Source organism: Cyanistes caeruleus, chromosome 30 (assembly GCF_971803275.1).
Source record: "Cyanistes caeruleus chromosome 30, bCyaCae1.hap1.1, whole genome shotgun sequence".
In the NCBI taxonomy this organism is placed as follows: domain Eukaryota; kingdom Metazoa; phylum Chordata; class Aves; order Passeriformes; family Paridae; genus Cyanistes; species Cyanistes caeruleus.
In genome coordinates this window covers 484311-510109 of record NC_141730.1, presented here as the reverse complement: position 1 = coordinate 510109, position 25799 = coordinate 484311, and the positions used below count along the sequence as shown (strand labels likewise).

At 44.0% G+C, this 25799-nt stretch overlaps 2 long non-coding RNA genes and 1 pseudogene across 2 annotated transcripts; all 3 read left to right on the top strand.

The window, feature by feature from the left end:
* Window positions 1–577: 577 nt before the first annotated feature.
* On the top strand, window positions 578–7161 carry LOC147648781 (uncharacterized). Its single transcript, XR_015279848.1, has 2 exons — window positions 578–1032; window positions 3265–7161. It is a non-coding gene; the product is annotated as an uncharacterized LOC147648781 (long non-coding RNA).
* Window positions 7162–10310: 3149 nt separating this feature from the next.
* On the top strand, window positions 10311–16465 carry LOC111930683 (uncharacterized). Its single transcript, XR_002865267.2, has 3 exons — window positions 10311–12412; window positions 14377–14657; window positions 16231–16465. It is a non-coding gene; the product is annotated as an uncharacterized LOC111930683 (long non-coding RNA).
* Window positions 16466–21121: 4656 nt separating this feature from the next.
* On the top strand, window positions 21122–24141 carry LOC147648780 (syncytin-A-like; annotated as a pseudogene).
* Window positions 24142–25799: the final 1658 nt, after the last annotated feature.

Genomic DNA, 25799 nt, shown 5'->3' with positions numbered 1-25799 from the left:
CACAGATGGAACAACCCCAATTTACGCCGATCTGTAACACCACAGTTGTGACTGGCCTAGTATTACCAAGTCTGTGAAACCACAGCAGTGACATCCTCAGTTTTCCACTCTCACTGGCATCACAGCAATGACAGGCCCAATTTACGCCTCTCTGTGACACCACAGCGCTGACAGACCCATTATTCCCAACTCTGTGACATCATATCAGAGACAGAACCAATTTAAACCTCTCTGTGATACCACAGACATGTCAAGCCCAATTTCATCCCCTTTGTGGCAACAGACATGTCAGAGCAGCTGTGTTACTTTCTCAGAGACTCTACAGCTGTGACAGCCTCAGTTTTCCCCTCTCTGTTTCATCCCAGCAGTGACAGCGCCAATATTCCACTCTCTGTGAAACCACTGCAGTGACATCCTCAGTTTTCCTCTCTCTCTGACATTACAGCAGTGACTGGCCCAATTTATGCCTCTCTGTGACACCAAAGCACTGACAGACCCATTATTCCCCTCTCTGTGACATCACATCAGAGACAGAACAAATTTAAACCTCCCTGTGATAGCACAGCCATGACAAGCCAGATTTCATCCCCCTGTGGCAACAGACATGTCAGAGCAGATATGTTACTTTCTCAGAGACTCCACAGCTGTGACAGCCCAGTTTTCCCCCTTTTTGACATCTCAGCAATGACAGACCAAATTTCACCCTTTCTCTGACACCACAGATGGAACAACCCCATGCAACCCCATGGTACCACATCACGAATCCCACCTTGAGGATCATGACATAAATTGCTGTCACAGACAGGATTCTGAGAGACAGAAGGGGTTGCAGGTTCGTTGTGGAGTCTGTATCAGGGGAAGGACGTTTCTCTTCAGCCACCCCTAGCCTGCCACGCTGGTGAGCAGTGTCTAGAAAGCAAGGGAGGTGACTCGAATTTCTCGCAAACTGCACACGCCCAGGTGAAAAGCACCCCTACACTCATTTGAGGGCTCTGTCTTCAGAATTTTACAAGGGATCTTCAAGTACAAAAGGTGGGTCGTACTGATTTTCTATATGCTGACTGCTTGGTGTAGCGGAGAGACAACCTGAATTTTAAGATAAAGGGGTGCCTCCCAAGCAGATTTGGTCTCTCCACCCACGGCAGGGGGAAGGCAGCGTTGGCTGTGTCTGATGTAGTGTGACTGAGTTTTACCTCCCTGTAGTGATTCTGTGTACTGTTATGTGTTTTTGATGAATTTTGACTGCTTGGTCTAGTGAAGAGACAACCTGAATTTTAACATAAAGGGTTGCCTTCCAAGCAGATTTGGTCTCTTCATCAATACAGGGACACGAAGGGTGACCTGGCAAAGGCTGCGTTTGTGTAACTTAAGTCTTACCTCCCTGTAGTGGTACTGGACCCTTCACACACAAAGATGAGTGAACACTCTGAAAACTCTAGTATAAAAGATAAAGCTGCATTCATTGCTTTGTTAGCAAAGCACAATGCTAAGCCCTCCCCAGCCGGGGAAGAATGGGCTCAAAATAATTGGTTCAACCTGGAAAATGTAGCTGATAGAATTTGCTTCCTGCAACATGAGGCAAAGTTCAAATTTGGCCGTAATAAAACCATAATTTGTTCTATATTGGGAGCTTGCCTTACGTCAGCTGTAGAGGCTTGCACAAGACAAAGGCAGGAAGAAAATGCAATTATACAATCCTTACAAAATTTAGTTGAAAGTTTGCAAAATGAAATTCATTTCTTACAAACTGCTCTGAGTGAGGAGCGCCCCAAAAATCACAGTCTGCTGACTCCTTTAAGGAGTTGCTGGAAAAAGAAACTCCTCAGATAAATCACATATATCCTCAAGCAGAATTACATTTGGTAAAAAATTGTGGTGAAAACTGCTGCTCCCAAATAAGACCTTTGATTAAAACAGAATATAACTATATCAATGATGAAGATCTTGATCCACATATAGCCACTAAAGAAATCCCATACACTGCTACTGAATTGACTAAGTTGAAAAAGGAGTACAGGCGTCTCTCTCATGAGTCAGAGACAGAATACGTATTTCAAGTGTCTCTCACAGGGGGAGATCAAATTTGATTATCCAAACAAGAAGCAAGAGGTTACTGGGGACATGGTGTTTTCTTAACAACAGGAGATAAATGCAACCCATGGTCCCTAACCCAGCAAGCTGCATATTGGGCAGGGGGACTTAACCCCCTGGAAAGGGGAGATCCTGTAGCTTTGACCAGCTCTCCAGACCAAATTTTAGAAAATATTTATAAAGCATCTTATTTGCAACTGATTCATGAAAGAAAATTAATTGCTGGCTATGAATCACCAATGTTGTTACCTGTGAAAGCTGAAATTATGACCCCTTTAATTTGTGGTCCTCCAGAATCACTGAAACCTACAGCAATTCTCCTCCAAACAACCATAGATGATATCCTTGTGGGAGGAGATGAAAAAGAAGTAATAAAAAATAAAGATGCTGAAAAGAGGTACACTACCTGGGAAAAGGGATTGTTTGTAGTTAATCCAGCTCTCATAGAAGTAGAAAAAATTGCACAACAACAACCAATTGCATTAAAAGGCCCTTTTGAAATTACTAAGACAGTCACTACTGGGACTCTCCACCCTGACGGGGTGGCCCAGAGGACCTCAGTGAGAAAGTGGTATGCCCAGATTGAACGTTACTCTAACATCTTCTCAATAACAGAAGGAGCTGTAAAAAATCAGGTGATACAAAAAACTGAGAGCTTAAGTAGCAGCCATGACAAACCTGACTTGGTAATTAAAGAAACCCCTCCTAACATAAAAACAGAAAAGGGTAGGATGATTTCTAGCCTACAGTATTGGTGGAACTTGGGGGTGAAGAAAGGAGTACCGAAGGGTTTAATGGTTAACCTGCCGCTTGAAAAATTAAGTAAATTGGTCTCTCAGTAGCAGGATTCCAGCCCCATTGTACCAAGCTCTCCACCTCACCCTCAACTGATTCTGGGCAGTGGGCCAAAGCAACACCACTCACAGTTTCTGGACAGTGAGCAAAGACAATCAACAAACTCTTGGTTCACTGATACCTCTGCCAAACGAGAGGGAGAAGTGTGGAGGTGCAGGGCAGTAGCCCTCCACCTTTCCTCTGCTGAATGAATCGTTACTGAGGAAGAAAGCAGCGCCCAGGCTGCAGAGCTGATAGCTGTTTGGGAATGTTTTCCAACATGAGGTACAGAATACCTCTCCTGTCTGTATCTACACTAACTCCTATGCTATGTTCAAGGGATATACTGAGTGGCTTCCTTTTTGGCAACAAAAGGATTGGGAAGTAAACAGAATTCCAGTATGGCAAAAGGAAAAGTGGCAAGAAATTCTACGCTTTCTACTGGTAAGAGTGGGGATTATATCTTGGTTAGTCCAAACTGAAGTTTTTAAAAGAACTACAGGAGAATATGCATGGGTAGCCTCTGATGCCTTGGGTAAAGAGCATTGGATAAACACCCATTGGATAATTCCATCACTTTAATCTCCTGCCCCAATGTGGCAGACTCTGTTTTATTTATTTTCTACAGAAGAACACCGAGGGACATGAAGATCAGATAAACCATGAACTTAGAGATGTAAAATAAATGCTGTAGCAAGGCCTATATTTAGTGTAATAATCACATACCATGGTGTGAACACCCCTTTTTTTGTTAAATGACAAAGCTAATGTTTTCCCTTCTTTTATGTTAGCCCAAGGTGATGATGTTTCAACACACTGCAGACCAGATCCCACACTGAGCCTGTACACAGTCAAGTCACTGGATCTCGTGGCCAGGTTATATCTTGTGAAACTCGGAATCAAGATTGTTGGCTGAATTTAATGGCTGTACAATGGTACTCTAAAGTTGTGTATGTAAAACAATACCAAAATACTGGGGAGAACTTGATGTTAATATTGCAACACCTATACCTATCACCACCAACCACTGGTTATACTAAACCCCAATTTTTTTTGAAATTGGACCCTATATAATCAGGAATACTGGCCAACAACAAATGCTATTTAATCCAGCATGGTCTGTCAAACAAGTCAAATTACTAATACAAAACAATGTCTCAGAGATTGTCATGGTTTTAAAGCAGTAACTAAAAAATTACTTATTTCCTGCTGTAAGATATGGATTAGAACAAGAGCAAAACAGGCTTAAAACTTAAAAAGGAATAAAGGAAGTTTATTAACAAAACTACAAGAAAAAGAACACCAGAATAAACTTCCAGAAAATCCTTTTTATCCCCTACTACCCACCATTCTTTTGTTCACATGACAACATAAAGACAAAAACTTTGGAACTTTGGTGTTTAAAACAGTCTCAATTCCTGCTTGAGTCTTTTCATCAGTCTTTGTAGAGAAACAGAAATCCTCTTCTGCTAATCTATGGAGTTTCTCACAAGAAAACTATTTCTGTTATAGTTTTCCATTTTTCTGATGTCAGCTGCTCAGAAATCTTGTCATCAGAGCTCACTCCTCCCATTTCATATCACTCTGAGGTGTGTTATGGGTCAATGAGTCTAGGGACTCATTTTTAAGGATGAGTTATTCAAAGGCAAAAGTTCTCTTCATCTGTTTCTGTGAGCTCCACTGGAAAACAGTTTTCTCATTGCCCCTCAAGGCTTCAAATTTTCGCTTCACTCTGTTCCAGCACTTCACTATATCACAATTACTCTACTTTTTACTGAAAATTTACATTTTTAACAAGCTATTCCTCCCTATATACTCTGTCATGAATTAAAGGAGTTCTTTCAAGACCTATTGTCCATGTCCATAGCTTTAACAGAAAAATATTTCAGCTTATAAAGCATCTCCTTATTCTCTCTACCTTTTCTGAAGCTTAATTCTTTACTGTCACTGATAGTTTGTAAAGTCTCTTTACATGTTGATTACTCTCTTTTTCTCTCTCTGGATAAAAGGATTAATCTGCAAGTCTCATCTGGGTAATGAAAGGGTTAAAATCTTGCCCAGGCTTTTGGAGATGGTTCTGTGATCTCTGCCGGAGCAGGAGCTGGAGCTGTCTGCGATGGGAGATTCTTCATGGCTGCTCTGGAGAGTGTGGTCACTGTCTCAGCCCGACACAGGTCGAGAGCTTTTTTTTTTCCTTTCTTTACTCGGCAGTCTCTAGTGAATTCCAAAAACTGCAGCCGAGCCAGGGACCGGCCTGGCCTGGCCAGAGCCTGGGGCAATCCCCGCAGGCCCCATCTCCCGGCCGGGAGCCGCTGGGCCCAGCCCAGCCACTGCCCGGGCCGCATGGCTGGGGCAGAGAACTAGAGGCCAGATGGAGCTCTGTTACCTTTCACAGCCAGAAAACAAAGAGAACAAGAGTGCTCTGACTTTACATCTTAAGGAGGTGTTCACAGGTTGACTTAACTTTTTAATGGTCAAAACTGCTGTCAATTCTTAGAAATGACTGATAATTGGTCAGGAGGAAAGACTCCCATCAGCCACCAGCAGCTTAGCTCCCAAAGCTATCTTAAAGGTAAAGCCACCCCATGACAGAGATTCAGCCAGCTTGTTCACCTTTTTTGCAAACTTCCTTTGAGTGGTGGACAACCTGGTTGTGAAAGTGCAATTCTTTTCACAAACGGATGACAAGAGATATAACCGGTGTTGTGGGATCAGGACTAGAAATTTTGAATAGTATTGATTCAGAAGTATTAATGAAAAAATTAGCCATTGCAACTGAAGATTTGACCAAAATACAACCACCACCGAGGTCATCTTTAACTGCTTTGGGAACCCAACAGTGGTTACTATCAAACATATTACCAAATTGGGAAATGCTAAATGTAAATGATCACAAATTAATAATTGATGCACTCAGTGCCACCCAAAACAACGTTTCTCTGGCTCTTAGCTGTATTCAAGCCCAGTTGTGGATGCAGTCAGTTGCTGCATCAATTATCAGAGAGGGTGAAGAAGGCACCTTTCCAACTGAAATTTGGAAAATAGTCTGGGACAATGCCAATGATTTTGAAAAAGAATTTCAATCTTGCTGGAATTTGGTGAATTTTACCTATGATCCCACCACAAACACAGCCACAGCTTTTGTGTTGACAATACGTAATGCTTCAGTACATTCAGTCTTTCCTATCATTGCATTGGGGCTGAATCATGATGGAGCTGTTCTCTATCCTTTAGAGCAGAGGGAACGGGCCCGTCAGATTGGTGGGGAATGGCAAACGGCTGGTTTAGAAAATTGTATTGTCCGGGAACAACCAGGGTTTATCTGTGAAAGTAATGCAATCAAAGCTCAAGACACTTGTTTAGACACAGAACAGAATATCTGTCACTTTGAAATCCATCCTAATGAGACTTCTGAAACAGTGCTTGTGTATGTAGGCAATGGATGCTTGAGAACTGCTTGTGAGAGCATGCTTGTAGAAAACATAGTAGTGGATACTAAGAATCATTCAAATTTTTGTCTATGCAATTTTACTGAGATTGTAGGATGTGACTTTTCTTATTTAGCTCCAGTTACTTCATATTATCTTTTGCAGTATAATTACACTTTGATTCATCATTTAGTGCCTGCTCCAATTGGAATGAACTTTACTCTGGTGAGGCAATTGTTGTTTCAATTGAATTTTGGAAAAGATCAAAAAGGATGGAAAAAAGACCTTAGTTACGGTTCATCACAATGTGAAAGAAATACACCATGTTTTGGAAAGAGTACTTTACATGTTGATACCCCTAAGATTATTGATACTCACTACAAGAAATAATTTGCCATTGTGACTATGAGGTTAATCATTTTATCATGTTGTATTTTAGAATGAAATTGATTATATAAGATAAGAAACCAATATGTAAGCCTTAGCTGAAATTATATATATGGATTAGTTTTATGGATTTTTGAATCCATATATATATGGATTAGTTTTTCTTTGAAATCAATATATTGATTTTTGTTGGTTTTGTTTTCTTTTTCCTTTTTCTGTCCCTTATCTTTTCCCTACTATCTGTGGTGTGGTTAGATAGGGAAAGCCGATCAGAAGATCTCATGTTGTACGGGAAGATAGGGCCCCTCTTTCTCCAAAGTTCTGTAACCCTTAATATCACGGGGATGATGTAATCATAACTCATATAAAGTCATATAAAACCTTGCACACCAGAAATAAATGCTCTTCACCATCCACCACATTGGTGTTTGCGTGTGATTAGCCCGACAGGCCTGTAAGTTTAGCCGTCGTGTCACTCACAAACCGGGTCACTATGCCTCATCCGAGGCAACATAGTGGTGCCGAAGCCCGGGACCACTCTCCGATACACGTGGGTACAAGCGGCTGGATTTTGGGAGTCTCACCAGACGCTGAGGGATGGCTGGAGCGGCAGGACTGACTCCAGCGGGGAGGATGCTCCCGTACCACCGTGATGCAGTCGCTTGGCAAGGTAGTTTCGCATCTGCATAAGCAGTGGGGTATAGACTGCAAATCAAGGGATTTTGAATGTGTGGTTGTCAGATTACTAGAATTATGTGCTATTGATGATCCCGTAGATATATTACACCCAGATTGCTGGGTTAGGTGTACTAAGGCACTCATGGATGACGTGTTGTGCTTAAAGTCAAGCAAGTGTCTTAAAAGCTGGGCGAGAGTTATGCAAGCACTGCAAAAAGTGCTCCAAGAGCAGGAAACTTGGAAGGTAGCTCAAAGCTCTTTAAAGGTTGCACCACGGGTGGGGGTTGGAGCTGCTACTCAGACCACGTTTATTGACTGCCCCACCGATTCTAACTGGCCATCTAATGATGACGGGCGACCCGAGTCACCATCCCGTATGCCCGGCCCTAATGAGGGTTTGGCCGCGGAACATAATCTGCCACCGGGGGGTACCAATGCCACTGAGCCGCGGGGCACGCCCAACACCACGGGCCCTGGAGATGTCGGAGAAAGGCCTCCACCATACGCTCCGCGAAATGGCGCCGAGGAGAGGAGCAAGGGGCAGAGTGAAGGGTGCCTAACGCGCACAGACATACGCGATCGGGAGCCTAAGGAGAGGCGGGAGGATAGCGCCGATGGTAAAGAGGAGGAGAGCCCACCGTCTAATCAGAGAGCGTGCCCTAGAATATCTCCCTGTAAGGAAAAGAACTCACTGGAAGGAAGGCAGAGAAAGGGAGGGGAAAAACCCATCCCTGGGAAAGGGAGAGGGTGGAGCCCAACAAAAAGGCACTGCAGCCTGAAAACCTCGAGTCAGTCAACTTCCGGCACTGACCCAGACACCGGTCAGAGCAGGCGGTCAAATGACGAGCCCACAGCATGAGTTTGCAACCGCAGTAAACTAAGCCTTGTATTTGCACCCAAAGCTTTAACTCCTCCGCTGACTTTATTAAGAGATCCATGTCCCTTCTAGAGGGGTCAGTCTCCTCTCTCTCCGAAGTTGTTTTGCAAATCTCAGCCTTCGGTTCACGCGATGGAAACATCTTTGTGCCGCCCTGAAGGAAGAGTGCTGCTTCTGCGCGAATCGCGTTAGAGTTGTGCAAGACATCGTGGCTGAGCTACAAGACAGACTGTCCCAACAGAAGGCAGAGAGAGAAGCCCAGCAATCAATGCTAGTCTTAGCACTGATTTTCGGACCTTGTGGACTAAAGAAACTGATGGCTCTCATCAAAAGCCACCTGGACACAGTTAATATTATGTTGGTTGAATGCCAACAACTGTGTTAAGTTTCGGTTGGAAACTCATTTGTTTGTTTACTTTTAACCACATTTTAGTGTTTTTACAATTATTAACACAGCATTTATTTTGAGGAGAAAACATGCCAGCTTAAAAGCCGAAATAGCTCAGTTGGGAGAGCATAGTTCAGTGTAAAAGACAGTTAACCTAAGTTTGCTTACTAGTCTGTTCAGAGTACTAACACACCACAGTTTCGTTTCATGTTCATTACTAACCAGTTCATGGTTTGTTGTTAATTACATAAGTCGTTCAGTTATAAAGTTCTGTTCATGAAGAGGGGGGGAGATGATGTTGTTAGATAGGGAAAGCCGATCGGAAGATCTCATGTTGTACAGGAAGATAGGGCCTCTCTTTCTCCAAAGTTCTATAACCCATAATATCACGGGGATGACGTAGTCATAACTCGGTCACATAAAACCTTGCACACCAGAAATAAACGCTCTTCACCGTCCACCACATTGGTGTTTGCGTGTGATTAGCCCGACAGGCCTGTAAGTTTAGCCGTCGTGTCACTCACAAACCGGGTCGCTACGCCTCATCCAAGGCAACATACCTGTCTCTGTTTTTTCCGGGATATAGTACCAACTGTAACAAGTGATGAAGACTTCAAAGAAGAATTTTGCAGCAGCACTACAACATTGTGCAGAAAGACCTCGACGATTGTGAACCACGGGGTGGTGTAAGAGACGGTCCGAAGATTCCCTCATCTGTTTCACAACCGTCTCAAGGACAGAGACTGAGACCCTGAATATCACAAGGGACTTGGTTTGGGGCTTTGGGCCTAGCTGAGATGGAAGTTTGCTAAGTGATTTTTTGCAGGTGGTTGCATGGTACACTGCTTTCGTTCCTGCTGGTGAGCAGAGGCTTGTGCGTGGTACCCTGTGCAATGGGTTTTCCACGACACATTGCCCTCGTTCCTGCTGGTGAGCAAAGACTTGCAAGACATGGATCGCTCTGTACCCTACACCTGCTCCCTGTGCAATGGACTTCCTCACAATGATCATCAGTCTCATCTGTTTTTGGCCCTGTCCCCCTCGCTTTGCATAAGACTATAAAATAATACCCCAAACTTACCTTCCTTTGAGATCTCCCCAACGGACAGAAGACTCTGCATCGCTGGACGGCTGAGTGGACATCGACGTTGGTAGCTATAATCCCCTGACTCTCTTTTCTTTATGCTTTGCTTTCTCCTCTTTTCTCTCTATTGGATATTAATGCTGATGAGCACTCAATAAAGTGTGTTTTGCTGTTCTTGGTTCCTTGGTCCTTGGTCCTTGGTTCACTGATAATCTTTAGTACTCTAAGACCAACAAAAAGAACCACATCACAAATCCCACAGCAGTGACAGACCAAATTTCATCCCTTCTGTGACACCACAGATGGAACAACCCAAATTTACACCTATCTGTAACACCACAGCAGAGACTGGCCCAGTATTACAAACTCTGTGACATCCCAGCACTGACAGCCTCAATTTCATCCCCTCTCTCTGGCATCACATCAGTAACAGAGTCATTTTACGCTTCTCTGTGACTCCACAGCTGTGACAACTTAATTACGCTTCTATGTGACACCACAGTAGTGACATACCCAATAATCCACTCTCTGGGAAGCCACAGCAGTGATAAGCCAACTGTACTCCTCTCGGTGACACCACAGCACTGACAGACCCATTATTCCCAACTCTGTGACATCACATCAGAGACAGAACCAATTTAAACCTCTCTGTGATACCACAGCCTGACAACTTCAATTTCATCCCCTTTGTGGCAACAGACATGTCAGAGCAGCTGTGTTACTTCCTCTGAATCTCTACAGCTGTGACAGCCTCAGTTTTCCACTCTCTGTGCCCTCATAGCAGTGGGAACCCCATTTTACGCCTGCCTGTGACACAACAGCAGTGACAGACTCAGTTTCCTCCCTTTTTGATATCACAACAGTGACAGACCAAATTTCATCCTTTCTGTGACACCACAGCGCTGACAGACCCATTATTCCCCTCTCTGTGACATCACATCAGAGACAGAACCAATTTAAACCTCTCTGTGATACCACAACCATGACAACTTCAATTTCCTCCCCTTTGTGGCAACATACATGTCAGAGCAGCTGTGTTACTTTTTCAGAGACTCCACAGCTATGAAAGCCTGTTTTCCCCTCTCTGTGACATCCCAGCAGTGACAGCCTCAATTTCATCCCCTCTCTCTGGCATCACATCAGTAACAGAGTCATTTTATGCTTCTCTGTGACTCCACAGCTGTGACAACTTAATTTACGCTTCTATGTGACACCACAGTAGTGACATACCCAATAATCCACTCTCTGGGAAGCCACAGCAGAGATAAGCCCAATTTACGCTTCTCTGTGACACCACAGCGCTGACAGACCCATTATTCCCAACTCTGTGACATCATATCAGAGACAAAACCAATTTAAACCTCTCTGTGATACCACAGCCATGACAACTTCAATTTCATCCCCTTTGTGGCAACAGACATGTCAGAGCAGCTGTATTACTTTCTCGGAGACTCCACAGCTGTGACAGCCTCAGTTTTCCACTCTCTGTGACATCACAGCAGTGGGAACCCCATTTTACGCCTGCCTGTGACACCACAGCAGTGACAGACCCAGTTTCCTCCCTTTTTGACATCACAGCAGTGACAGACCAAATTTCACCCATTCTGTGACACCACAGATGGAACAACCCCAATTTACACCTATCTGTAACACTACAGCAGTAACCGGCCCGCTATTACTGACTCTGTGACATCCCAGAAGTAACAGCCACAATTCCATCATCTCTGTGATATCACACCAGTGACAGGCCAATTTCCGCCTTTCTGTGAAACGACAGCAGTGACAGACTCAGTTTTTTCCTCTTTCTGACATCACATCTGTGGGGATTTGTGATACCCCTGCCCCAGAGAGTGGTAAATCTCCTTGGAGAGTTGCCACTATAATTTAAGGGTTAAGGCGTCCCCTATGGTCCATCCCTGTTGATGGTGCCCATACCCCAGTTCTACCCTTCCCCCTGGCCTGTTGGCCAGTCCCTTTTCCTTCCCCCTGGGCGGTTCCTTCCCTGCATCCTTTCCTCAGACCCTCCCTTATCCCTAGAACCTTCCCTCATCCTTAGTCCCCTATTAACCCAAGTTCTCTAATCCCTACCTCAGACTGGTTAGCTCTGGCACCCTGGACCCTCCTCTGTACAGACCTCCGGCCCTAAGTTCATTGGTCCCAGTTGCTCTCCACTCCTAATACAAACGATATTGCACAGCCCTGCTCTGGGCCCTTTGTTCCTGAACCCTTCACGAGCTAGGGAGAATAAATTCTCCTCGTGGAACCCATACAAAGGCCCCTCTCTACTCCTTGCAGCTGACTCCAACAATATCTGTCCAGCTGCATGAGTGTCTGCGTGGGTATGTGGTGCTGACCAGAGCAGCTTTCCCAGACACACTTCTGGGAAGGTTGCAGCACCCTACCATCGACCCCACGCTGCAACAAGTGGTGCCCAAACAGGGACCCCTTGATGGTCATCCCTGGAAGCATCTCCAGTACTTTTAGTACTGGACATCAAGTTGCTTTCAGTGCATCACCTCCCTGGAGAGAGCTCCACGTTACAGTGGAGTAATCTGAAGAGGCAGCCAGCAACCCTCTAGGTGCAGAGGATCGGCTGAAAGTCAGTGGACCACCTCTGAAGTTTCTTTTACCCCCTGGAGGCAGTGGTGAGTGGAGACATTGCGTCTCCTGGGGTTTTACTTTTCTGTTACATTTTTTCCCTCAGGGGTTGGGAGGAGCTTGTGACTGTGACAAGATGGGAGCTAAGCTGTCACAGCCACAGGGAGAGGTTTATGTCCAAGTTAAAAATACCCTAATTAGGAATAAGTTTAAGTTTTCAAGAGGGGAGCTTAAACAGTTGGTTCACTTTCTGTTTAAACATTTTTTGTCGGTTACACCTGATTTGGTTTTGACAGACCCTTTTTGGGATGCTGTGGGGAAAAAGTTATATGGTTTAACAGTTAAAGGGAATGTTACAGCTTCAAAGCTTTTTCCTTTGTTTCAAAGCATTGTTTGAGCTGTTGAGGGTTTGGGAAAATGTTCGGGACCCCAGTTGGAACCCTCTTCCCCTTGTTCCTTTCCCTCTGCTCCTAATCCCCCTCAACTGTCACAGAAGAGATCAGAAGGTAGAACCTGCCTAATGGCACAGGGTTGCCACCGTCTCCCTGCCACCTCCCGATCTCCTCTGAACCGTTACCAGAGTGACACTGGCCATGCCACTCTGGATTTTTCCCTTCACATTTCCCCTATACCTGTATTCCCAGTTCAGTCTTCCCCAGTTGTGAGTTTGCAAGATGGCACCCATTGCCATGACGACTCCACCATTTTGCCTTCCTCCTCTCAGAGTCCCTCTACCCACAACCCTAATCCCCAAAATGGCGGTAGCCACATGGCACCTGCCTTCAGTTTGTTACCTTCTCTCCACAATCCATTTTGGGACCCTCCCCCTGTTTTGAGATTCACCCCTCTCGCGTCGATGGGAGTTACTGCGTCCGGCTCCTCCCCCTATGTTGCACTTCCCCCTCTGGCCCCAGATCCCTCCCCTTCCTTTGGTTACTCCACCCCTTCAGTTAGTCACTCCTCCGCGGGTGACCTGCCCACTTCCACTTCCCACACCACCAGAACCGGAAGTGGGGCCTTGGGAAACCGGAAGGAGACCATCTTGGCCTTTAGTACCAAATGAAAACAAACAGCCCCAGCTCATCACAAGCATCATGCCCAAACCACTCACTCTACTCCCTCTTCGGAAGAAGAGAGTAATGACTCCTTGGACACCAATTCAGAACCCGAGGATAGGTGGGCAGCGATAATGAGACAAGCCACAAAAGAGAACGACTGGGACCTGGTGGACAGTATCATGGTGTTCGCGGCTCTGGTCATTTATGAAAGAGGAAGGAACCCCAAATGGGAGCCCATTCAATATTCACAACTCAGAGAGCTTTGCAAGGCTGCCAAAGACTATATATGTGGATCCCCCTATTTTAAAAATCTCCTGCAGGCTACGCTCTCAGCTCAAACCATGGTGCCACATGATATTAAAAACATAATGTCCTGCCTTCTCTTCTCTGTGGAATATCTGTTGTGGGAGAGGAAGTGCAAAAAACTGCTTAGGGCGCAGTTGGAAACATACAAAGGGGATGAAGCAAAAGCAAGGCTAACCATGAACCACATGAGTGGAGAGAGTAACTGGGAGAAACCAAAAGACCAAGCACAGAAATCATCCTTGAAGATATCAAAAAGGCTGCTGAAACTGCGTTGTTACAAACGCCAGATGATGCCATATAGAGGAATGTCTAGCTAGCAAAGGTCATGTTCCCATGCAGCAGTTAGCTGGGAAAGAATTAGACAATAGAGTACAGTTAGTGTGAGATGTTGCAAAGTCAGGAGGACCTTAGTGATAACTGTTAACTGAGAACAGGACACTGTGATCAGAAGAATGTGAATTCAGCATAGATGAGCGATCACAGGAATGTAGAATTAGGTGGAGTTGACCTTAAATGAAATATCCAATAATGAGCTTGCTTTTGCACTATGTATGAGCCTAATTATTGATGCTATATAAGTGGTTTTAGAGTTACCAATAAATGAGACTTGCTGATAATTCATATTGAGTGCTGCTTTTCTCCCGCAGAACTCATCAAATGGTGCCCGAACAGCAGGGACCTTTGGGACCTTTGGAACATTTGGGACCTTTGGGACCTTAAAAAGAAGTTAGCCAAGGGAGTTGGTGTCAGGGGACGGGTCCTCTGCAGCAAGGACAGCGAAACACAACAGCTGTGCCGCGTTCCAGGCAACCTTGAAGGAGGGTCCTGGTCGAAAAGCAACATTGCCATGCCCAGGCGACCTTATAGAAGAGTTCTGCCATAACATGCTGCTGAAACCTTGTAGGGGCTGCAATAGCGCGCACTGACGGTAAGATGGAAAGGCAAGCAGCATATGATTTATTTACCTGCTTTTTAGAAAAGCAACAGGTTAAAAACTTTGATTTGCGCAAGGAGCTTCCTGGACTTCTTGCTTATGGGTATGCTCAGGGTTGTTTTCATATGGATTTCAGAATCCCCATATGGTCCATGAATTAAGTGAGTGGCGAAAATACGGAGATAAATTGTGGGAAGCTGTTTTAAATGATGATAAAACTGCTAAAAAATTGGGAAAACTGTGGCGGACAGTTCATAATGTTCTTTTGCAGTATAAGGCTGAACAGGCAGCTGCCACAAAGGCATCTGCAGCTATGTCAAAAAATAGATTATTAGATGGAATTAATGAGTGTCCATTGCCACCCGCCAGGAATACAGTAATTTTGACTCCCCCCACGCAGCCACTGACCCTTGCTGCAGCTACTAATCCTTTTGTGCCATCTCCAATACCTTCACCTATTAACCTTGATTCTGGAACAGAGTCTTCGGCACCGTTACCACCCTCCCCTATGGGAAATAAGTCTGTCCCTGGGGTAGGATGTAATTTAGGTGAGGCTGTTGCACAGGAAAGAAGGGAGACATGAGCTACGTTGGCACAGAATGTTTTGCAAGAGGGAGATGAGGAAATAGCAGACTCTGTATTGGAAGTACCATGTCCCATAACCTTTGCACAGATTCAAGGGAGAGGAATGCAAGCTCAAATTACAGCTTTAGATTAGAAATGGTTATCACAGTTGCAATCTACAGTCAGTCAGTTTGGAGTGACCAGTGAACTGGTTAGACAAATGACTGATTATTTGTGGGGTACACAGATTTTGTTGCCTGCAGATTGTAGGAGTATTATGAAATTGATTCTTAGTCAACATCAGCAGTTGTCGTTTAATGCACACTGGCAAGCTTATTGTCAAGAAAGTGTAAATGTGCAAAGACAGGCAGGTGATCCATTGCATGGGTTAACTTTGGAAGAACTTACCGGCTTAGGAGCATATAGTCAGGTGGAAGCACAAGCTATTTTGGGACCAGACAAGTTGAGAGAAGGAATGTGGTTAGTGCGAGCTGCATTTGATCGGATTAAGGAGCCAGGAGGTATTCCATCTTATATGGGTATTAAGCAAGGGGCGAGATGAGCCATTTGGAGCATTTATTGATAAATCAGCTGCAGCTATAGAGCGGGCAGGTGTTCCTGAATATATGAGGGGAGCATTATTAAAACAATGTGCATTACAAAATTGTAATCCAGCAACTAGGTCAGTTTTAAATTCCCTAAATGCTAACTGGACTATTGAAGAGGCATTAGAGAGGATGTCTAATATACCAGTGGGGTCACAGACAATGTTAGCCCAGGCAATTAAAGAACTAGGGCAAGGGTTAGAGAAGCAGGCTGCATATACTCTAAGTCAGGTTTTAGCAGCTCTTGCACCCCTACAAGTGGCTACAACCAACAATGGCAGGATTCCAGCCTCCCAACTCAAATGTTTTTGCGGTGGCAACCTTGGACATATTCAAAAGGAATGTACTGTATCATCTGTTTGGTGTAATCATTGCCGGTCTAATACCCACACTGATAGTGTTTGCCGCTGGAGATCGGGAAATGGGAAAGCCAGTGTGAGAAGCTACCACGTCAGGACAAAAATAGCAGCTGCTGGAACATCAGTGCAACTTCCCTCCAGCCTGCCACAGCAGGGAGCCTCGGCCTGGACCTGGCAGCCTCAGTGACTGTGGATTTATTGACATCCCACCCTTACAAGATTCCCACGGGAATTATTGGACCAGTGATAATAAATGGAAAAGCTATGGGTGCAATAGTGTTGGGGCGTTCATCTGCTAGTCTAATGGGACTGTTTATTTTACCTGGAGTAATTGATGTGGACTATTGTTGCCTTTTAAGCAAGGCAAACACCCTGGTTCAAGGAACAGCACGGTGGCCTCCCTTGGCCACTCAGTCCATTACCCACAGACACCAATGTGATGGATGGCAAAAATGGCGTTTATTGCTGGAGAATTTGACATTTTATAACCTAGGGTCACTGTGTTACTCCCATCTGCTTTCATCACAGCTAGGTACTATTGGCTAATTGCAGGAGTCATTACCATACACTGTAGAGGAGGGGGGTGACTAACTTTCCGTTACATCCCGATATCTTCCAAACGCCAGACCCTGCTTCAATAGACTATTCTGGTGAAATATATATCATGGCATATACACTGGCACCACCAGTCAGAATTGATAAAGGACAGCGAATTGCACAATTCGTGCCACTACTGCTATATACCCATCAGTTGACACCGTTGAAAAATCAATTACGGAGTACGTGTGGATTTGGTTCCATAGGAGGACTTACATTGCTTACCCTGGACTTAAACACTCGACCCAAGCGAACAGTTGTTCTCAATTACAACGGAGAATCCCACCAATTAGAAGGACTATTGGATACTGGGGCGGACTCAAGTATTGTTGATCCACGGTATTGGCCTCAGGAATGGCCTTTGTTGCCTAGTATGGTGACTGTTACAGGGGTGGGAGGTTTAACTTTGGTGAAAAAGTCTCCACAAATCCAGGTTCAATTAGATGGGAAGGTTATCAGTTCTGTTTTGTCAATTGTTCCATTACCAGACAAGGTTCAATGTCTAATTGGACGAGATATTTTGTCACAACTTGGTGTTATTTTGACCAATGAGCACCCTTTAGAAGAGAGGTCATTGTTTGGACTTTCCCACTCCCACTTAAATGGATAATTCAGGAACCAGTATGGGTTGAACAATGGCTTTAAAAAGGGAAAGTCTGCAACAAGCTAATCAATTAGTGCTGGAACAATATCAACAAGGACATTTAAAGTTGTCAACAAGTCCTTGGAATACTCCCATTTTTGTTATAAAAAGGGAAATATCGATTGCTGCATGACTTACGTGCAGTAAATGAACAAATTGAGCCAATGGGAGCACTACAACCTGATTTGCCCAATCCTGCAATGTTACCAAAAGATTGGCCCTTGTTAATAATTGATTTAAAGGACTGTTTTTTCACCATCTCACTGCATGAACAGGATGCTTGCAGATTTGCTTTTACCTTGCCTTCATTAAATCGAGCAGAACCAGACAAGAGATTTGAATGGACAGTTTTACCACAGGGTATGCGTAATTCTCCTACCTTGTGCCAGCTTGTCATGGAGTTACTTTACCTTTAAGGGAGTTGGAGTTGCTGGGAACTGCCTGGAGTCTTTTCTCCTGACCAATTATTGGTTATTGCTGAGAATTGACAGCAGTTTAGGCCATTGAAAAGTGGGATCAACTTGTGAACCCTACCTTAAAGTGTAAAAGCAGAGCTCTCTGAGTTCTCTTTGTTTCCTGGCTGTGAAGGGTGGCAGAGCTCCAGGCCTCCCATTCCCTGCCCAGGCCATGCGGCCAGGTGGGGCCGGGCCTGCCCCGTCTCCCGGCCGGGAGATGGGGGGGCCTGCGGAAAGTTTTCCTCGGGCCCGGCCCGGGCCCGAGCCGGGCCCGATCTCTGGCTCGGCTGCAGGTTTTGCTGTAACTAATTCACTAGAGACTGCCGAGTGAAGAAGGAGAGAGGCTCAGGACCTGCAGCAAGCAGAGACAGCCACACTCTCCAGAGCAGCTATGAAGACCTTCTATCGCAGACGGCTCCAGCTCCCGTTCGGCAGAGATCACCGAACCATCTACAAAAGCCTGGGCAAGATTTTAACCCTTTCATTACCCAGATGAGACTTGCGGATTAATCTTTTTATCCAGAGAGAGAGAGTGAGAGAGTGATCAACATGAAAAGAGACTTTATAAACTACCAGTGACAGGAAAGAAAAGAAGCTTCAGGAAAGGTAGAGAATTAAGAAGATGCTTTAATTAAGCTGAAATATCTCCCTGTTAAAACTATGGAGATGGACAATGAAGTCCTGAAAAGAACTCCTTTAATTCATGATACAGTATCTAGAGAGGAATAAAGTGTTCAAAGTGTAAATTTGAGTAAAAAGTAGAGTAATTATGGTATAGTGAAGTGCTGGGAGATTTGAAGCCTTGAGATGCAATGAGAAAACTGTTTTCTGGTGAAGCTCACAGAAACAGAAGAAGAAGACTTTTTTTGCCTTTGAATAACTTATCCTTAAAAATGCTATCTCTAGACTCATGGCCCATACACACTTCAGAGTGATGTGAAAATGGGAGGAGTGAACTCTAATAATAGCAGCTCTGGGCAGCTAATATTAGGGCAATGGAAAACTATAACAAAAATAGTTTTCTTGTGAGAAACTCCATAAATTAACAGGAAGAAACTTCTGTTTCTCTACAAAGACTGGTGAAAAGACTGTAGCAAGAATTGGGACTGTTTTAACCATCAAAGTTCCAAAGTTTTTGTCTCTGTTGTCATGTGGACAAGGGAATAGTGGGTAGATAGGGGATGAAAAGGTTTTTCTGGAAGTTTATTCTGGTGTTCTTATTATTGTAGTTTGTCAATAAACTCTCTTTTTTTCCCTTTTAAGTTGTATGCCTGTTTTGCTCTTGTTCTAATCCATATCTCACAGCAATAAGTAATTTTCCTAGTTATTAGTTTAAAACCATGACACAGCTTTATGTTGATAATGCTTTGCAGCCACTACCTGTTCGGTAGCCTACAACCATTATTTATCATTATATGGACAATATTATTTTTGCTCAGTCACAACCTTTTGCAGATAAACAAGTTAAGGACATTCAAACACAGCTACTTCAGAATGGACTGATTGTTGCACCTGAGAAAATACAGCTGTCATCCCCATGGAAATATCTCGGGTGGATGTTAACTGAGCAGTATGTTGCCCCTCAGAAACTGTCATTAAACATGTCCATTCATACTGTTCATGATGCTCAGCGATTGCTAGGAGATTTGCAATGGCTTAAACCTGTTGTGGGTATTCCTAATGAACTTTTACAATCTTTACGACCTTTGTTAAAAGGTACCAATCCTACAGCACCTATACAGGTCACTAGTGAACAACAAGAAGCTCTCAATAAAATAATGGACTGTATCCAGACAGGTGTTGTTTATAGGCAAGATCCAGACTTGGACATTAACCTTACTGTATGGTTTGGACCTCAACATCTCATCGCTGCCCTAATGCAGCAACAAAAGAAAACAGGGGAGATATGGGTATTAGAGTGGTTGTTGCCACCACTACATCAGAGACATACTTAGATTCAAAAAGTTGAAATTTTAACAAATTTGATAAAACAAGGGCGGAAGCGATTGCGACAAATTATGGGAGCAGATCCAGCTGTAATTCAGATACCAATAAAAAAGGACACTTTAGATTGGTATTTAATTCACAGCTCCACATTGCAAGAAGCATTGCTTGAAAATAGCAGTGTGATCAGTACTGAGGAAGTGCCTCAAATACCATTACGATGGATAGGCCAGCAGAATTGGATTGAGAAGCCCAAACGATCATTTGTGTCATTACCAGGGGCATCAACTGTGTTCACTGATGCTGGAAAGAAATCTCGCACAGCTGCTGCTACATGGCAAGATTCAGAAGGACAATGGAATCATCATATTATTCCAGCTCAAAAGGAGGATACACTACAAAATCTGGAGTTAGTCGCTGTTGTTTGGGTTTTGGTGCAGTTTAAAGGTCCTGTTAATGTGGTAACTGATTCTTTATATGTTGCAGGACTAAGTGAACGTATTGAAAATGCAGACATTAAGGAAGTAAAAAACCCTCGTTTATATGAACTGTTTTTGCAGCTTCAAAGAGCAGTAAAGTTGAGAACTGCTGCCTTTGCTATTATCCATATTAGTAGCCACAAATGGGATGTGGGTTTATAAGAAGGAAATGCTAGGGTAGACCAATTGGTTTCATTGACACAAAATAGTCCTGTCCCACCACAGACATTAGCTAGAGAAGCTCATGCCATGTTTCATCAAAATGCAAAAGGTCTCCATCGGGAGTTTCAGATACCTTTAGAGGAGGCTCGGGCTATTGTCAAAGCATGTCCCATTTGTAGTTTTCATAATCAAGGCAGTGGATTGGGTCTTGGGGTAAACCCTAGAGGATTACAGGCTAATGAGTTGTGGCAAATGGATATTACTCGTTGCAGAGTTTGGAAGAGTTAAATATGTACATGTCACTATCAATACTTATAGTCATTACATTTGTGCCACAGCTCAATCTGGTGAAAAAGCACAGAATGTTGAGCAACATTTAGTAAGTTGTTTTGCAGTCATGGGAGTTCCACGTTCTATTAAAACAGACAATGGGCCTGCTTATTGTAGTAGTAGAATTAAGCAGGTGAGGCAGTCATGGGGAATCAAACACATAACAGGGATTCCTCATTCCCCCACAGGTCAGGCAATAGTAGAACAAGCAAATGGTACCTTAAAACAATATCTGAACAAACTTAGGGAGATCAAAGATCCACAAGAACGATTATTGCGTTGTTTATTTGTTTTAAATTTTCTGTGTGCTTTTGGAAACAATGATTTGCCTGCAGCAATACATCATAGTGCACCTGAAGCAGAGAAAACCCAAAGTCCAATATGGGTTCGCTATAAAGATCCAAAAACAGGACTGTGGGGAGGTCCCAGCAAGGTACTGTATTGGGGACGTGGTTATCTTTGTGTGTCTACCCCCACAGGGCCTGTCTGGGTGCCGAGCCGATGGACTAAACCTGCTGAACCCAGTGGTTTACCTTCAGCTGATCCAGAAAATTCAGCAGATACTTCTCGCTCTCTATCATCAACATAGAGACGGGATCTGATGAACTCTCACATTCAAATCTTGTGTACAGTACCAGATTGTGAATGTTATCCTTTTGTATGTTACATTTGTAAAGTGTGTAAAGAAAAGTGGTGGACACGTTCTAAGTGGGGTCGATCCCCAAGAGGGATTTGTACAGAGTGTTACAACTTTGAAAGAAATTTGACTGAGATTGCATTATAGAAAGGTGTACAAACAGGACAATTTGAAAAAGGATCTGATTGATGGTGGGAGATTTAGGCTTTTGGGATAAATCCAGAAAATTATTGTTATCATCCTAATACCCCTTTACCATATATTATTGAAATAATCACAATACATTGTCACAAGACACTGACACGTCAGGTGTGATATTCCAGGGGTAAAAAATAAAAACTTGGAGCAATTCTTAAAACGGCAGCCTCGAGAAAAAGAGTCTTTCCCTGAAAGTTATCCCTGCTGCTGAGAAGATGGAACACCCCATGGTTCGAAGCAACTGAATCGACAGGCAAGGCAGAGGGGTGAAAGAAAAGGGAAGCAAGATCTCACATGGGATCCAGCCAAGATGCTGGGTGAACTGCTGCAATCCTTTTAAGGTCCTTAAAGGACTACCTCTGATCAGGTTGTTGTGGTGGTTTACAATGATAAAGGGAAATTAAGGGTTTTTGAATTACATTGATGAAAGACAAAATATGTGGGTAGTATGGGCTAATCAAACTGGACAGGATAATTTTTGCCTTTCAATGGCTACTCCTTCAGATCATTTTCGAACTTGTTTAGTGGGCACACCTTTAGATGATTCACTCAATGCCACAATGTTTAAAAAATGGACAAAGAACTGAAAAGCACCCAAGGAAGCAAACAAAACATTATGTGAAATTCCATCAGGTAAATTCATGATCAATATGTGTGACACAGGCTTAATCCTGTCTTAGTTTAGGGCAAATTAGGGAGGAAAATTCGAAATGGGGATTTCCCCAGGGAATTGCCCGCTCCCCACTATCTGGTCTGGGAAGGAAATGCCCTCTTCTCCACTAACTGGTCTGGGAAAGAAAAAAAAAATTCTTGGAGAGAAGTGGAAAAAGCTGTTTATTTAACAGAAATAGAATAATATTAAATAATAAAACCTCTCACTGTTCGATGGGATGACAAGTCTAGGAAGAAAAGTCCTTTTCACGTGATGTAGCTCGGCTTGCTCAGGTCCTTATCAGTCCTTTCGTCACTGGAAAGTGCCGAGGCCCAGGCCCCGGTGGGCCAAAAGCGTGAGCTCCCAGGGTTTGGCTGGGTGTTCAGTCCAGAGCAGGTTTGCACAGATCCAAGAGAAAAAAAGGAGGGAAAAAAAACAAAGGTCCAGGGAACTCTTTTGCCTCAGCTAGCTAAAACTAACTAAAAGCCAGAGAGAAGCTCTGTCCCGCTGTCTGTCCGTGCTGCAGACACTACAGTCCAGGAGTGATGTTTTTCCTTAACACGAACTGCGCGCTTCTTCTTCCCCCCACTCTTGCGCTCAGAGCCAGTCTTAAAGGTGCAGAACTTAATATATAACATAAACCAGACGGTTGGGGATACCAGTATCATAAAGTCACCCTAGGACAAATCCCAGCAAACCCCATTGGTGCTCAAAATTGGTACATTGCTACGGGTTTAAACGTTACCGGGTCAGAACCACAAGAATTAATACTGTTAGGTTCAGCCCCTAGCAATTACTGTTTAACTTTTGTCAATTGGGCTGGGAACAATCATGCAAAAAGGTCTCATGGGCCAAATGGTACGAATATTTCTCCACAAAATTTGTTATATTTGCAAAATAATGATACATACTGTGGCAATTGGTCTCACAAAGTAAATTCTAGCAGTACGCCTCTACAATTGCCACCTGGTATTTTTTTAATTTGTGGAGATGGTGCATGGTAAGGACTGCCAGCAAACATTTATGGAGGGCTTTGTTATTTTGGGAAATTGACATTGTTTGCACCCACTATACAGCAACTATTAAGAGCCAATAGAACCAGGTTACGAACAAAGAGAAGTGTGTTCCAATTGGGACCAGAATGCAAAGATCAGGTTGAACTTTGGGAACGACCTACAGTGATTGTGTCGTCTATTTTTACACCCGGAGTATCTAGTGCCCAAGCTTTAACACAGTTACGACGACTGGCATGTTGGACAGGAAAACAGTTTAATATTACATCAAAGGTTTTGTCTGATTTGCTTTTGGATATGAACAGTGTTAGACATGCTGTATTGTAGAATAGAGCTGCTATTGACTTTTTGTTATTAGCACAGGGCCATGGCTGTGAGGATTTTGATGGGATGTGTTGCATGAATCTTTCTGACCATTCAGTGTCTATTCATGCTCGTCTTCAACAACTACAGGACAATATGAAAAAATTAACTATGGAAACAAATCCATTGGATGAATGGTTTCAATCCCTAGGTCTCACAGGATGGTTAAAACATTTGGCACAGATGGCAATTGTTGTTATATTGATCATTGTGATTGTGTTACTGTTTATTCCTTGCTTGCTGCAATGCTTGCAAAAAATGGTAAAGAAGGCCACTTCTACAGTTTTGTTAGTACAAAAAGAAAACAGGGGAATTATAGAGGAATGGCTAGCTAGCAAAAGTCATGTTCCCATGCAGCAGTTAGCTGGGAAAGAGTTAGACAATAGAGTACAGTTAGTGTGAGATGTTGCAAAGTCAGGAAGACCTTAGTGATAACTGTTAACTGAGAACAGGACACTGTGATCAGAAGAATGTGAATTCAGTATAGGTGAGCGATCACAAGAATGTGGAACTAGGTGGAGTCAACCTTAAATGAAAATATCCAATAATGAGCTTGCTTTTGCACTATGTATGAGCCTAATTATTGATGCTATATAAGTGGTTTTAGAGTTACCAATAAATGAGATTTGCTGATCATTCATATTGAGTGCTGCTTTTCTCCGGCCAACCTCATCAATGCCACCCCACAACAGAATTTTACGGATATTAATCAGGGCCCCAACGAGACTTTTCTCAAGTTTATTGAAAGACTAAAAGCCTCTATCGAGTGGCAGATTGATTAACACTGAAGCTCGCAAAGAGCTCATATGCAAAATGGCAATGGTCAACGCCAATCAGGACTGCTGCAAAGCCTTAAGGGCACTTCCCCTTGACCCTGAACCTACTCTGGGTCAAATGATAGAGGCATGCTCTAAATTAACATCAACAGAGCAGATAGTGGCAATGGCAGCCTTCATGGCCTCCAAAGAAAAGGTTGTTTTCGTTGTGCAGACTCCGGCCATTACTTCAAAGACTGCACGGAGCACAATGAGATTCGCCGCACAAACAACCGCTGATGGCGGTTGGGAAACTTCCAGCGGAGCGTGGGACAGCCCCGCACTATGACACCAAATGCCAGGCCGTTCCCTCCCGCGATGCCCGTGATTCCGGAGAATCAGGTACCAACAGTAGTTCTGCAGAACAGGAACACTGGGTCACTGAAGCCTACCGTAACATCCAGGTTCACGCATCCTGGGTTCACGCAGGCAGTTAGTGAGTGACCTGTCTATACAGTTTGACAATGAAGTTTTCCACAAGATTCCCACAAGGAAGTATGGTCCTCCAGATGGCCCTCATGATATTCTTGTTGTTGGGGATGTTATTAATGGACCAGACTCTCTTCACATACTCCCTGAAGTGCAAACCATTGCCCGGGGAATTAAATCTTTGTGACCATCATGTGCTTGGATTCCCCTTGGTTCCTGAATAAGGGGATACCAATTGCACAGGCCTTCTTATTACCTCGCTGCTCAGACATGGACCATGTTAACCCTATAGCATGCTGGGTGGAGACTATGGGAGTGAATAAGCCCATTGTAGAGTGTGGCCTGTCCTATAAAGGGAAGACATTTTATTTTTCAGGGATGGTGGACACCAGGGCGGATGTCACCATCATCTCCCGCTCCGAGTGGCCAAGAGACTGGGATCTCATCCCAGTGGCCGGGGCTATCTCAGGAATAGGGGGGGCGGCAGCCTCTATGAGATGCAAACATAACATTGTTGTGGAGGGACCAGAAGGCCGAATTGCAACTATCAGGCCTTTCATGGTAAGGTCAGGAATAAATTTATGGGGCAGGGACCTGCTGTCTCAATGGGGGACTCGATTTGAAATCCCTCCTCCAGCATGGGATTTTTGACTGGGGCCACTGTGGAGCGCGCGACCCTGCCTCTCACTTGGAAAACGGATACCGTGGTGTGGGTCAACCAGTGGCCCCTGTCAGTAGAAAAATTGTGCACTCTCGAGTCCCTTGTAGAGAAGCAGCTCTCCATATCGTCCCAACAAATAGCCCCTGGATCTCCCCTGTCTTTGTCCTCAAGAAACCGGGCAAGGACAGATGGAGACTCCTCCATGACCTCTGACGGATAAATGAAGTTAT